Raw genomic sequence first — 12,181 nt, 5'->3', positions numbered from 1 at the left:
GAGACCAGAGACCTCTCCTGCAGGGATCCCAGTGTTGATATCTGTCTGTCTTATGGGGTGCTTTATTTAGTCTAGAGTATAGTAAATACCACATTATTAACCCACTAGTCCAATAACACATGATAAAACTGATTTTATTCTAAAAATTGTCATTTTACTCCTTTTGTGCACAATTTCGATGAGCAGATTATCAGTGTTTAACCGTGGAGATGTTTTCTAGAAGCTCTTTCTAGTAGAACTCACTTCAGAATGTACTTTTTACAGGTATGTGCATGTGTATGTGAGTTTGAGACAATAAATATTCATCTCTTACATCATCCTCTTGGAGTATAATAAAATGGGAAATAAAAGTGAGAATCAGAAGAATGTATTTTAAAATGTTTATGCTCGCATAAATGAGCACTAATTTAAAGAATGAAGAGATCACAGTATTCAGTCTAACCTAGGAATTGATAGAGGTTGTGTCTGAGGCAGTTATTGGAAGTTCAGACAAAAGCCATGAGGCCCTCAAAGAGAAAGAGTCTAGATCCTTGATCACCACTGATGATGTACCTAACAAAGATGGTGGCCTTAGAACAGGCACCAACCTTTTGAGGCTCAGTAATGAGGGAGCACTTTCAGAGTAGTAGAGGTACCCACAAAAACACTATAATATTACTCAGGACTACTTGCTCCCAGGAACATCCAGCACATGAAACAAGGGAGGAGAAAACAACTATGATAAGGAGACAGAGCTTTGAACTGAGTATACAGTCACTGTGTCAATTCATCTGGATGAGGGTCTTCTTCTCTTTTGTTGCCCCTCCACCTTTCCCAGCTTGATGCCTTTTCTCCAAGCACTGTCCCTCTGACAACATGCCCAAAAGGATGTGAGATGAAGTTTTACACTTGAGATGGTGAGAGTGATGCAGGATAGGACAAGATCCTTGGAAACAGGAGTGACATCCACTTCCTAAACGACATGCCTCTGGAAACTCTAGGAACTTTGAGAAACAACAATAGTTATAGAAAGGCTTCAGCTCTTTTGTTCATAGGGTCACTATGCTTGACTCAATGGAAATCAACAACAACCAGGACGAGGTTCAGATGTATTGTTCATAGCGTTGCTGAGTCACAGTCACCTTGGTGATATTTAACAACAGCGATTTGAATTTGACGGAAAGTTTATTATGCAAAGACTATGATAAAAACAAAAAAAATCCAGAGTGTTTCTTACCTTCAGTAAAAATGAGACTTCCTGAGTGCCTAGTTCCTGCCTGTGTCAGCCCTTCTTTTAGGATACTTTTTATAGCTACTACATCTGAGGTGAGAAGAACCTTTTATAGCTGAGATGACCAAATAACCTCAGCCCTAAGTCATACTGAGACTTCAGGGCTCCAGTATGTGGGGTTGAGAAGGGAGGTTGGATAGGGGAGAACTGACTCCTTCTAGAGTGGTGCATGGTAGGGGATATCTGACGGCTCTGAGTGTACAAGATAGGCCATTTACTATGTAAATAAGACCAGAATAGAGGTAGGTGTGGCAGGAGGAGGGCAAGACATAGAAATCTTGACAGTAGGATCAATTACTGCTGAGATGTGTCTAAATCATGGTGGCCATATACATGCCAAAGTAGAACTACACTCAGTAAGGTTTGCAGCAGACGATATTTCAGAAATGGATTTCCAAGTTTTTTTTATTCTGGAGTCCTTCTAGGCAGATTTGAATCCTTAAACTTTTAGGTAGTAGCCCGGCATGTTGACTGTTCTGTTGCAGTAGTGTGTGATGATGACAGTGACAGCAGATTTATCTGTCACCAGCAGACACACAGGGCACCTCACCATGCTCATGGCAGAAAATAAGCTCTTTTCAGCACTGTCTTATTTAATCTTCTCATCATCTCTGTGATTCAGACATTATTACTATCTCTGTTTTACAGATTGAGGACAGTGAGTTTAAGAGATTTGCCTAAGGTTACAGAGCTACAAAGTGGTATTATTGAGATTTAGCCCAATGTAATCTGGCTCCACAATCCATACTCTTAACCATGCAGCTCAGTGTCTTCTCTGGGCTAATGATTAATTTAAAAGTATTCATTTGTGTTCAGATCAGATCTGTGCTTCTGTGCAACCAGAGGCAAGTTGCTTACTTAAAGTGTGGATGTTCATTTTAATTATTACCCCCATAGGAAAAACCCCCAAGAATATCAATTAGCTTTGGACTCTGTGTTAGACTACTATTTTTATTATGAATTTATCTATGTCTATATTTATTTATTATTTACTTACACCTGAAAATGGATGGTGTACCTTGTATGTCCCAGACTACACTGTGTGATTAGTAAGTTATCTAATTAACAATCATAATTCTATGGGGTAGAAACTGTAGCTTAGACCATTTTTGAGCTAAGAAAAGTGTAGAGGCTGTATTTTCACGTATGCCCAAATTTGCAACCAGTGAGTATACACACACACGTATATGTATGTGTATGTGTATATATATGTGTATGCATATGTATCTATACATGCATATATATATATTGTTCAAATATAAGGCTGATTTATTTACTCCTTTTTGTTATGATTTTTGAAGTTGTGCTTCAGGGATGGTGGGAATTGAAAGGGACCTCTAACAGGTAAGGACTCTATTAGCACTGAAAAGATAGGAAGACATCCAGGAACACTGTTCAAAGTACTTAGAGATGAACATGATGGATGGCAAGCTCCTGTGCTTCTGGCCAACACCGTTGAGAGGTTCCTGCAGAAGTCAGAGGAAGGTGAGCTCCCCAAGTCATCCGTGTCTTGACTAAATCAATATCTGTCAGGACCCAGCAAGAGCGAGAGAAGTACCGCAAGGAGGTCAGACTTGCCAAGGTTCCCTGAAGTCTGCCGGCAGACGTCTATTGACAGGGACATGTTTTACAAGGACTTGTAAGTGCTGGAAAGTGGACACAAGCAAACTTTTAGCTCTCTTTCTGCTACCACGATTCCTGGGGGGCAAAGATGGTTTGTACTCAACTACTAGCTTAAAGATTGGAGGTTCAGCTCACTCAGATGCCAGGGAAGAAAGACCTGGCAATTTGCATCCACACAGCAACTCAGGAAAACTCCAAGGAACTGCCTTATTGTATAATACACAGGGTCACCATGAGTCAGAACTGACTCAGTGGAAATGGGCTTTTCATTTTGTTTTGGTTTAGATTTCCTTACTGGAGTTCACATGAAGAACATGCCCAGAACAATTACTACTCTTCTGACTTCAAGTTTCTAGTCTGGGAAGGTGCTGGGGAAACCCAAGGAGACTCATGTTTAGAGTGAGGGTGTTTTCAGAGTAACAGGGAGTGATAGTGTGGTTGCTTTGTCGTGGCACAGAGGGGTGGACCACATAACCTTTCCAGGCAGGAGCCTAGGCTTTTGCCAGAATCTCAGTGTGGTAAGGGTGCTGGGCCACTGCATGGAGATGCATGTCTGCTCATGACTTCTCACTTACTTTCATGCACACTTTCTCCTTTCCTAGTCCTTTTCTGAGCCAAGGCTTTCTTAATATTCTGCTTCCCAAGTATTAGATCTATGTTGGTGTGGTTGGGCACCACTCAGTCTATTCCGACACATAGCCACTCGGTGTGACAGAGTACAGCTTCTCTGTACAATTTTCTTGACTACAATCTTTACTGAATCATATTGCCAGGTCATTCCCTCCAAGAGCCACTCAATAATGATGAAATGACAATATTTCCTTTACCAGCTGAGTGCTCACTAGTTGTGTCACTGGGGTAAAAAAGGTATAAGTGAATGGAGCAGGGTTAGGAGCCGTGAGGGCTCAACTATCACCACCCACCAACTAGGTTGCTAGAAAAGCCCCATATTTGTTTTATATGTTGGGCTTTCGTTTTTAGTTTTGTTTTAAGAAAGGCTTTTATTCTCCAGTATTCCTCCCTTAGCATATCCATGTCAATTGTACATGGGGTTTTTGTTTGTTTTGCTTTGTGCCTTTCTTGGACTTGGTAACATAATAATGTTGTTGAGTACCATAGAGTCAGAACTGACCCATAGCTGACCCACTGGAGGGCTTTCAGAAGCAGTCCATTTCACAGGAGGAGATTGCCCATCCTTCTCCCATGGCGCAACTGGTGGCCTCAAACTGTGTGCCTTCAAGGATTGTAGCACAACTTCTTGCCACTAGGCCACCAGAGCACCCTAAAATAATAATAAAAATAAATAGTAAATAATGGATAATAAATGAATATCTAGTAAATAGTAGTTATTACTAATATTTATATAGTCTATTGCCTACTCTCTACCACTTTTCTGTTGTGTGTTTTATAAGCTGGTAGCTTGTGGGTTGTTGTGATGCTAGAAAATGTACTATCAATACTTTCCATACTCATTGCCCATGATTCCAGCAGAGTTTCCAGTATAAGACAGATCAGGAAGTAGGACTGGCCATCATCTTCTGAAATAGAGGCCTTTGAAAACTTTATGAATAGTAGTTGAACATTGTCTGACATGGCACCAGAAGATGAGGCTGTCTGGTCCAAAACCATTCAGAATATGACTGGGAAGTAGAGCTGCCTCCTCAAAGTAGAGTCTATCTTAACGCAATGGAGAGAGTAAAGCTTTCAGCTGATGAAGGAATTGAATTTGCTGATGTGACATGACTCAAAATGAGGAGAAACAGCTGCAATCATCCATTGAAAATCAGTTGGAATGTGGGATGTATGAAGTATGAATCTAGGAATATAAGAAGCTGTCTCAAATGAAATGGAACAGTTACAAGTTGCAGTCTTGGTAGATGGCCGGTGGAAAGAAGACCCTTAACAAGATTGTAGACACAGTGCCTGCAACAATGGGCTCCAGAAGTGATTGTGATCAGGTAGTGTTATGTTCTGGTGTACAAGGGTTTGCTGTGAGTTGGAGCAGACTCCTAGTAACAACAGTGCCTACTTTTATGGTAACAGATGATGCTGGAGGACATTTGTGTTTCTCTTGCTGTTCTTTTTACTTAAGAAACTGTGCTAAGATGGGCATCTCTATGCCTCACAATCTCCCTAAAGAGAATAAGGGATGCTTTGTAAATCTGTCTAAAGAGGAGCACAGACATCTGTCTAATAAGGGCACAGGGCCATGAGGGAATGTGAATAGCATAGCTCCTCACTTCCTCAGAGCAGAAAACAAATAAAGAGCCCATAGCTCAGCCCCATGATACCTCTAGAATGACACCAACATCAAGAGGTTCATATATTTGTTGCTGACTCACAGGGGAGCAACAATGGGATTTATTAGGGAAGGGAGTTGGAGAGTAGGGAGGCAAAGAATACCACCCAAAACAAGTCCAGGTTTTAGCCCAAGTTCCAAAGTGAAATTCTGCAATTAGTCCAGGCTCTAGTTTCAGTTCAGCAGTAAAATACAAGTCATCCAGCAGGGTTTGTATCCAAAGCAATCAAGGATCCAGCAAGATACAAGCCAGCTTCTCCTTCAAGCATCCAACAAGAACAGCAAACACCTTTAACTTTGGTCTTTATCACAGGGCTCCTCTGCAAACACCTTGCCACAGTCTCTCCAACACTGTCACCAGGGCCTCACCAACAGGATCTACTCCAGTCTCCCTTAAGTCTTGCTATCCCATGTGTGTAAACACACTCTTTTATCCTAGTCTCACATCTATTGATGATTTGCTGATATGCAATACCACGTGTCTGTGGTTTAGGTAGCTGAAGACCAGAGGGGACTAACTGTAAAGGCTAAAAAAGGCCAACTTTCAGGCTAACACCACAGCATACCTGTTCTCCCTCTAGAATTTAGATTCCAAAAGAACCTCTCTTAACTAAAGAGCAAACCACTTATTAAAAAGATGAGATACTAGGTATCAAAGTATATTGCCAGTTGTAAAATTCTAGGAAATCTATAGGGGTGTCACTATTATTATATTTTACTTTATTAGAAAGAAGTGATCTCAGTGTGTACTATTAGTGGAGATTTGTAAGAATTTAATGAAAAAATTGACTCCACTTATCAAGAACAGCTCATTTGCCCAGAGTACCTGGCACTGAACAATGGATGGAGAAACCTAGAAGTCTGTTTGATTGGTTTTTTTCTCCAGGGAGTGAGGGTAGGAAGAAATACTCAAAACTTTAATTAACCAGAGTCAGTCTGCTCATGGAATCAATTAAATTGAGTTGCTTCATTTTTTCCTTCCCCAATACCTTTATAAGAAAAGGAGTTCTTAGTAGTAAAGAATTTCACTGTCAATCACATGGTTCAGATCTACCAGTTGCCGTGCAGGAGAAAGATGGCTGATCTCCTCCCTTTTACTTGCTTCTAAAAATGTGCTGGAGGGTCAGCTAACAATCACTTCTGACTCTATAGCATGCAATGACAATAATAACATTTATGCAGTTATTGTCAGTTGCCATCAAATTGAATACTACATATAGCAAGTAACCTTATGAACAACAGATCTAAATCCTGCCCTATCCTGCGTAATCCTTACCATCTCTGATACCCTTGAGTCCATTCCAGCAGTTAATCCATGTCAATCTATGTTTTTGGAGCTCTTCCTTTTTGTAGCTAACCCTCCACCTTTCCAAATAGAATATCCCCTTTTCAAGGAAAAGCCTTTTCTAGCAACTTGTCTCAAGTATGAGAGATGAAGCTTTGCCATTCTTGTTGCCAGGTGACTCTGGCTAAACCTTTTCCAAGATATACCTTTTTATTCTTTTGACAGTTTATGAGATATTTAATACTCTTCTCAAACACCACAACTCCAAGGTTTCAATTCTTCTGCTGCCATCTTTAGTCATTGTTCAACTCTCAAATGCATAGTAACTGATTGAAAAGATCATGGGCTAAATCCTGCACACCTTAGTCTTCAAAAGGTTATAATTTCTCTTCAATATTTTGGAGAGTTGCCTGACAGTTGCCTTGCCCAAAGCATCATGTCTCCTGACCTTCTGACTGATGGAACTATGAGTGTTGATTGTTGATCAAGCAAGATGAAATTACTGAAACTTCAATCCTTTCCCCATCTGTCATAAAGTTGACTACTGATCCTGTGGGGATGACCTTCATTTTCCTGATGTTGAGGTATAATTCATATTGAAGGCTTTATATTGTTGTTGTTAAGTACTGTCAAGTCTCTTGTGACTCATAGCAACCCTTTATACAACAGCCCTAAACTCTGCTCTGTCCTGTGCCAATCACACTGTCTCTGATACTCCCATCCCAATTACACCAGTCACTGAATCAATCCACCCCATAGAGGGTCTTCCCCTCCTGCGCTGTCCCTCCACCTTCCCAAGCATGATGTCCCTCTCCAAGAACCGATCCCTCCTTACAACATGTCCAAAGTACGTCAGACGAAGCCTCAGAATTCTTGCCCCCAAGGAGCCGCCCAGTTTAATCCTCTCTAGGATGAATCTGTTTATTTTCCTAGCAGTCCATGGTACCCTCATTACTCTTCTCCAGCACCACAGCTCAAAGGCATCAATTCTCCTTCTATCCTCCCTCGTCATTGTCCAACTAGGAAGAGATAAATGGCAAGAACTCAAGATTATATTACGTATATTTATTATTTTTATTTTTGCAAGTAATTGTTTTTAGGGTAGTTTTAAGGTATGTCTGAGATGTTTCCATCAATTAAATACCCAGCTATTACATTTAAACAGTTTGAAGTTAACTTGGGAGGGACTAGAAGATATTATGCCAAATGAACTCAATCCCATATGGACAAATATTGCATAAGACCACCAATGTAGAACAAGTACGAGGATCCAAGGGGTGGAGGGGGGAGCAGAGGGCTTAGGATGGGTGGGGGATAATATTAATAGGCTGGCACAATTTGATGGGTAGAGGGAGGCAGAAATATCTGGTGTGAAAAACAATGATATGAAATTTGTAAATAAATTAGTATTAAAAAAACCCAAAACCCAAGAAAACTTAAGCAGTTTGGATTTACCCAGTGGTCTGAGTACAGATATAATGATCTGCTTCTACAAAGATCATAGCTGAGAGCTACAGTTCCACTGGCAGATAGGCTAAAGGGGAAACTAGGAGATGTCTAGCACGGGTGCCTGTGGCCACCATTGTAAAGAAACAGAAAGATCATGTAATAAACAACTCAAACACTGAAGACACAGTAGTGAATGACGAGAACTTTGGTCAGGAGCTTCTGCCCCTGGGGAAACAGAGGTACAGTGACTGAGAGGAGAAGGAGCCATCTGTGAGTCAGCGTGCAGCTTCTTCAGATTCTGAGATGTCTGACAGCAATGATGAATGGACATTTGAAAAACAAGAAAAAAGGGAGGGAAAACCCCCAGAAAAGTATAGAAGCAGGTAATCATGAAGAAACAGGCCAACAACATGACTTCTTCAGGAAGTTCAGACAATGACAGCTGAGCTCAGCCCCTGAGGAAGGTGAAGTGTCAGATTCTGATGGCATTAGCTCTGCGTCCAGCTCAGATGCAGGGTCTTCTCAGAAGATGAAGAGCTCCATGATGGCTAAGGAGAGGACCACATGGGTGACAAGGAAGACAGAGCCCATCTGAACAAATGACAGGGAGGGAGAGAGAGCAGAGATTGTTCAACTGTATAAAAAGGAGAGAAGTGTTGAAAAGATGATTTAAAATCAAGAAAAAACCTAAAAATAGCCAAAAAAGAAAAAAAGAGGAAAAAGCAAGAAGAAGATCAGGCAAAGAAAAAGCTAACCCAGAATCAGGATACCTTGGGTAATATCTCACAACAAGGAATGGCTCCTAAATGAAATGAGAGACTAGATAAGAAATCTCAAGGCTCTGAGGGAGCTGAAAGCAGAGTGAGAGAAATGGAAAACAGAAGAGTGAAGCTTCTCGCCAAAAATCAGCCCGTTAAAAACCAGTGAGGTATATTCTGATGAACACAAAGAGGATGACAAATCCAGTGAAATCAGACTGCTTATCCTGGACATTATCTGATGAAATAGAAGAGGAAGAAGAAATCCTGCCAAAATCACAACCAGTCTCCTTATATGAAAATCAAGTTTGGTTATCACAGCCTCTGCTGAAAATACTAGTGTCCTATGTTCTTCTTCACTAGATCTGTCACAGAATGTTTTGGCACTGGAAACCTGCGTACTGGGTGTTGTGGAAACTGTTGAAGTTTATCAGTAGGGTGGCACCAGAACCAAGGGTTACAACTGGGGCCTGGAAATAACCATTGAGTGTTCTGCCTAGAGCTGGTCTCAAATCATGAATTCACTGAGAGTGAATTTATGAAGTAGAAAGAAGCGATGTTCTCTGCTGTTACACAGTTGCCCACTCTTGATGAAATCACGAAGAAGGATTTATCTATTAAAGAAGCTCTTCATGATATATTCACTGACCAGGACATTGAAGAGACTGTAGAAGCAGGAAAAAAAAAATAACCCGAAAACCACACAGAAAAGTTAAACCCAACTAAGAGGAAGACTCAGCTCCTCAAAGAAAAGGCAGTGGCTGAAGACCTGGGGGAACAGAACAATGCCAAACATCCAGGACCGGCTGAATTAGCTGGAGGAGCACACTGAGGCCCTGGACTGTCAGCAATCGATCAAGGACGTATCTGCCATCAGCTACATCAACCTGCACAACTGAGAGTTGAGCACGGTGGACTCTGAGAGTCACAACATAAAAACCCACCAGCTCACTCAGCATAATACTCTTCAGTCTTTTACCAGTCTCTCCCTCTACCCATCACATTGTGCGACCTTATGTTTAAGACTCCCCCATACCCTGGTTCCTCATATATGTTCTACAACAATGGTCCTAAACAGTATTTGCCTTTATGAGACTGAATTAGGTCAATTAGCATAATACTCTTCTGTTCCTCCCATGTTAGGTAGTAATTTACAAAATCATTGCTCCTGCATGCTGTGCAATATTCCATTGTGTGACTGCACCATAATTTCTCAATCCATTCCATTGTGGCTGGGCATTTGGGCTGTTTCCATGTTCTTGCATGAACTAACTCAGTCCCACAAGACAAATACTGTACAAAATCTTTACCCGAAGAGTGAGTATGAGGATCTATTGGGGGCAGGGTGTGGTGATGGAAGCAGATGGGTGAGGATGTGCGGGGGGTGGAGATTAATCATGGGGTCATACAATTTGACAAGTATGGGGTTGATGGAAATGGAAAGGATCTGATGTGAAAAAATGTATTTTAATTTTGTAAATAAATTAGTCTATTTACACTGGACCAATTGGCAGCATCAGGATGGATGGTGATGAGATTGAGATTGTACACAACTTTAGTTTGCTTGGCTCCACAGTCAACATTCCTGGCACCAGCAGCCAGGAAATTAAGAGACGTATTGCGATAGGTAAATCTGCTGTTAGGGACCTCTCCAAAGTACTGAAGAGCAATGGTGTCTCTCTGAAGACTAAGGTGCGTCTGATACAAGCCATGGACTTTGCAATCGCTTGTTATGCATCAGAGAGTTGGACAGTGACTAGGGAGGATAGAAGCAGAACTGATGTCTCTGAGCTGTGGTGCCAGAAAAGAGTATTGAGGGTACAATGGACTGCTAAGAAAACAAACAGATTCATCCTGGAAAGGCTTAAACTGGGCGGCTTCTTGAAGGCAAGGATCCTAAGGCTTCTTCTGACATACTTTGGACAAGTTGCAAGGAGGGACCGGTCCTTGGAGAAGGACATCATGCTTGGGAGGGTGGAGGGATGGCGCAGGAGGGGGAAGACCCTCTATGGGGTGGATTGATTCAGTTACTGAATCGATCAGGATGGGTGTATTAGAAACAGTGAGATTGGCACAGGACAGAGCAGAGGTTAGAGCTGTTGTACATAGGGTTGCTATGAGTTTCAAGTGACTCAATGACACACAACAACAACAGCAAACTAGGTAAAAAAAAAAGGAAAAAGAAAAAACAAAACCCTAAGTTCTAGCAGCTGGCTGTCTTTATCAGGCAGAGTGTAAACCTACTATTGTTTCTAATTCCGGAGATTGAGCTGTTCAAGCTGCCATTGTGGTTCACCTGAATGTAAAATGCGGTTCTGGAGTGCTACCAGACCTTCCAAAGGAAATGACGGGTCAAAATAAAGATAAAAATTTGAATTCTAAGGAATAGAAGACCTATTAAAAATACACGATGTTAATGTAAAGATTAACTTACAAGTTTCTAGCCAAGAGTCGAAGTGTTTGGCCACCAACTCCAAAGCCCTGCCACCAGGAGGTGGGGCTCCAAGGAGATCTCTGAACATGGAAGGTGACAAAAAACGACAGGGGCTGGTGAGCACAACCAGCCTGCTGCTCTGGACCCTTCATGCCTCATCACTGCTCCCGCACACTCTCCTCTCTTCCTTAGATTTGCCCTTTGGGAGATGAAGCAGCAATAGAACTGGGAAGACTCTAAAGTTCCAGTCATCTGTAATAGAAACCGTTTCCTTTGTTTGCACCATCTCTGATCAAAAAAAGAGGAGGGAGAAGAAGGAGAGAGAGAATGGTTTAAATGTGTATTTTTAAAATGCAGTACTCTTCGCATCAGTCTGTCCTCATGTGTCTACAGCTATTTCAGATTTTTCACCTGAGCATCTGAAACTGCAAGAAAAATCATTAAATCTGATTCTTCTTAATAAATAGGTTTGCTCAAGTATCCCTTCTGTAGCTCTCGCCACTTCCTCATCACCTGCCTCACTTTGGAGAGAACTTCCCAGTTTAGCCCCTACCATGTAGACTAGTTGTTGTTTTTCGTGGGAACGGACCCATAGTTGACTCTCCCATAGGTTTTCAAAGGCAGGAAGTCACGTAGAGGAGACTGTCTATCCTTTTCCCACAGAGTACCTGGTGGATTTGAACTGCTTGACTTTGGAATTGCAGCACACCTTCTTACTACTACCCTCCAGTGAGATGAATTGATGCGGTGATTGCAGCAATGGGCTCAAGTGTATCAGAGATGGTGAGGATGGCACAGGGCAGGACAGGATTTAGCTCTGTTCATAGAGTCACTATGAGTCATATTTGCATGACAACACTCAACAACAACAATAACAATACGCAGGCTATGTCCTGGCAGGTTGGAGGGAAGCCCGAGACTTGGTTTATAGGAAGGCAATGAAGGTATCTGTTCATCCTGTGGCCCTGCTGACAGTTTCTGGCTGAATGTAGAGTCTTTTTTCTTTCCTTGTGTACTTGTATTTTTCTAGTGAATGTTTTGCTATTTGAGCAAGAATCATTTG

The 12,181-nt window shown here is 41.6% G+C and overlaps 1 pseudogene; it reads left to right on the top strand.

Moving 5' to 3' along the window:
* Window positions 1-8,315: 8,315 nt before the first annotated feature.
* On the top strand, window positions 8,316-11,330 carry LOC102855956 (annotated as a pseudogene).
* The last annotated feature ends 851 nt before the right edge of the window (window positions 11,331-12,181 follow it).

This window comes from Elephantulus edwardii, unplaced genomic scaffold (assembly GCF_000299155.1).
Source record: "Elephantulus edwardii isolate Elephantulus edwardi_28Jun2011 unplaced genomic scaffold, EleEdw1.0 scaffold00163, whole genome shotgun sequence".
In the NCBI taxonomy this organism is placed as follows: Eukaryota; Metazoa; Chordata; class Mammalia; order Macroscelidea; family Macroscelididae; genus Elephantulus; species Elephantulus edwardii.
This window is presented reverse-complemented; position numbering and strand designations above follow the sequence as displayed.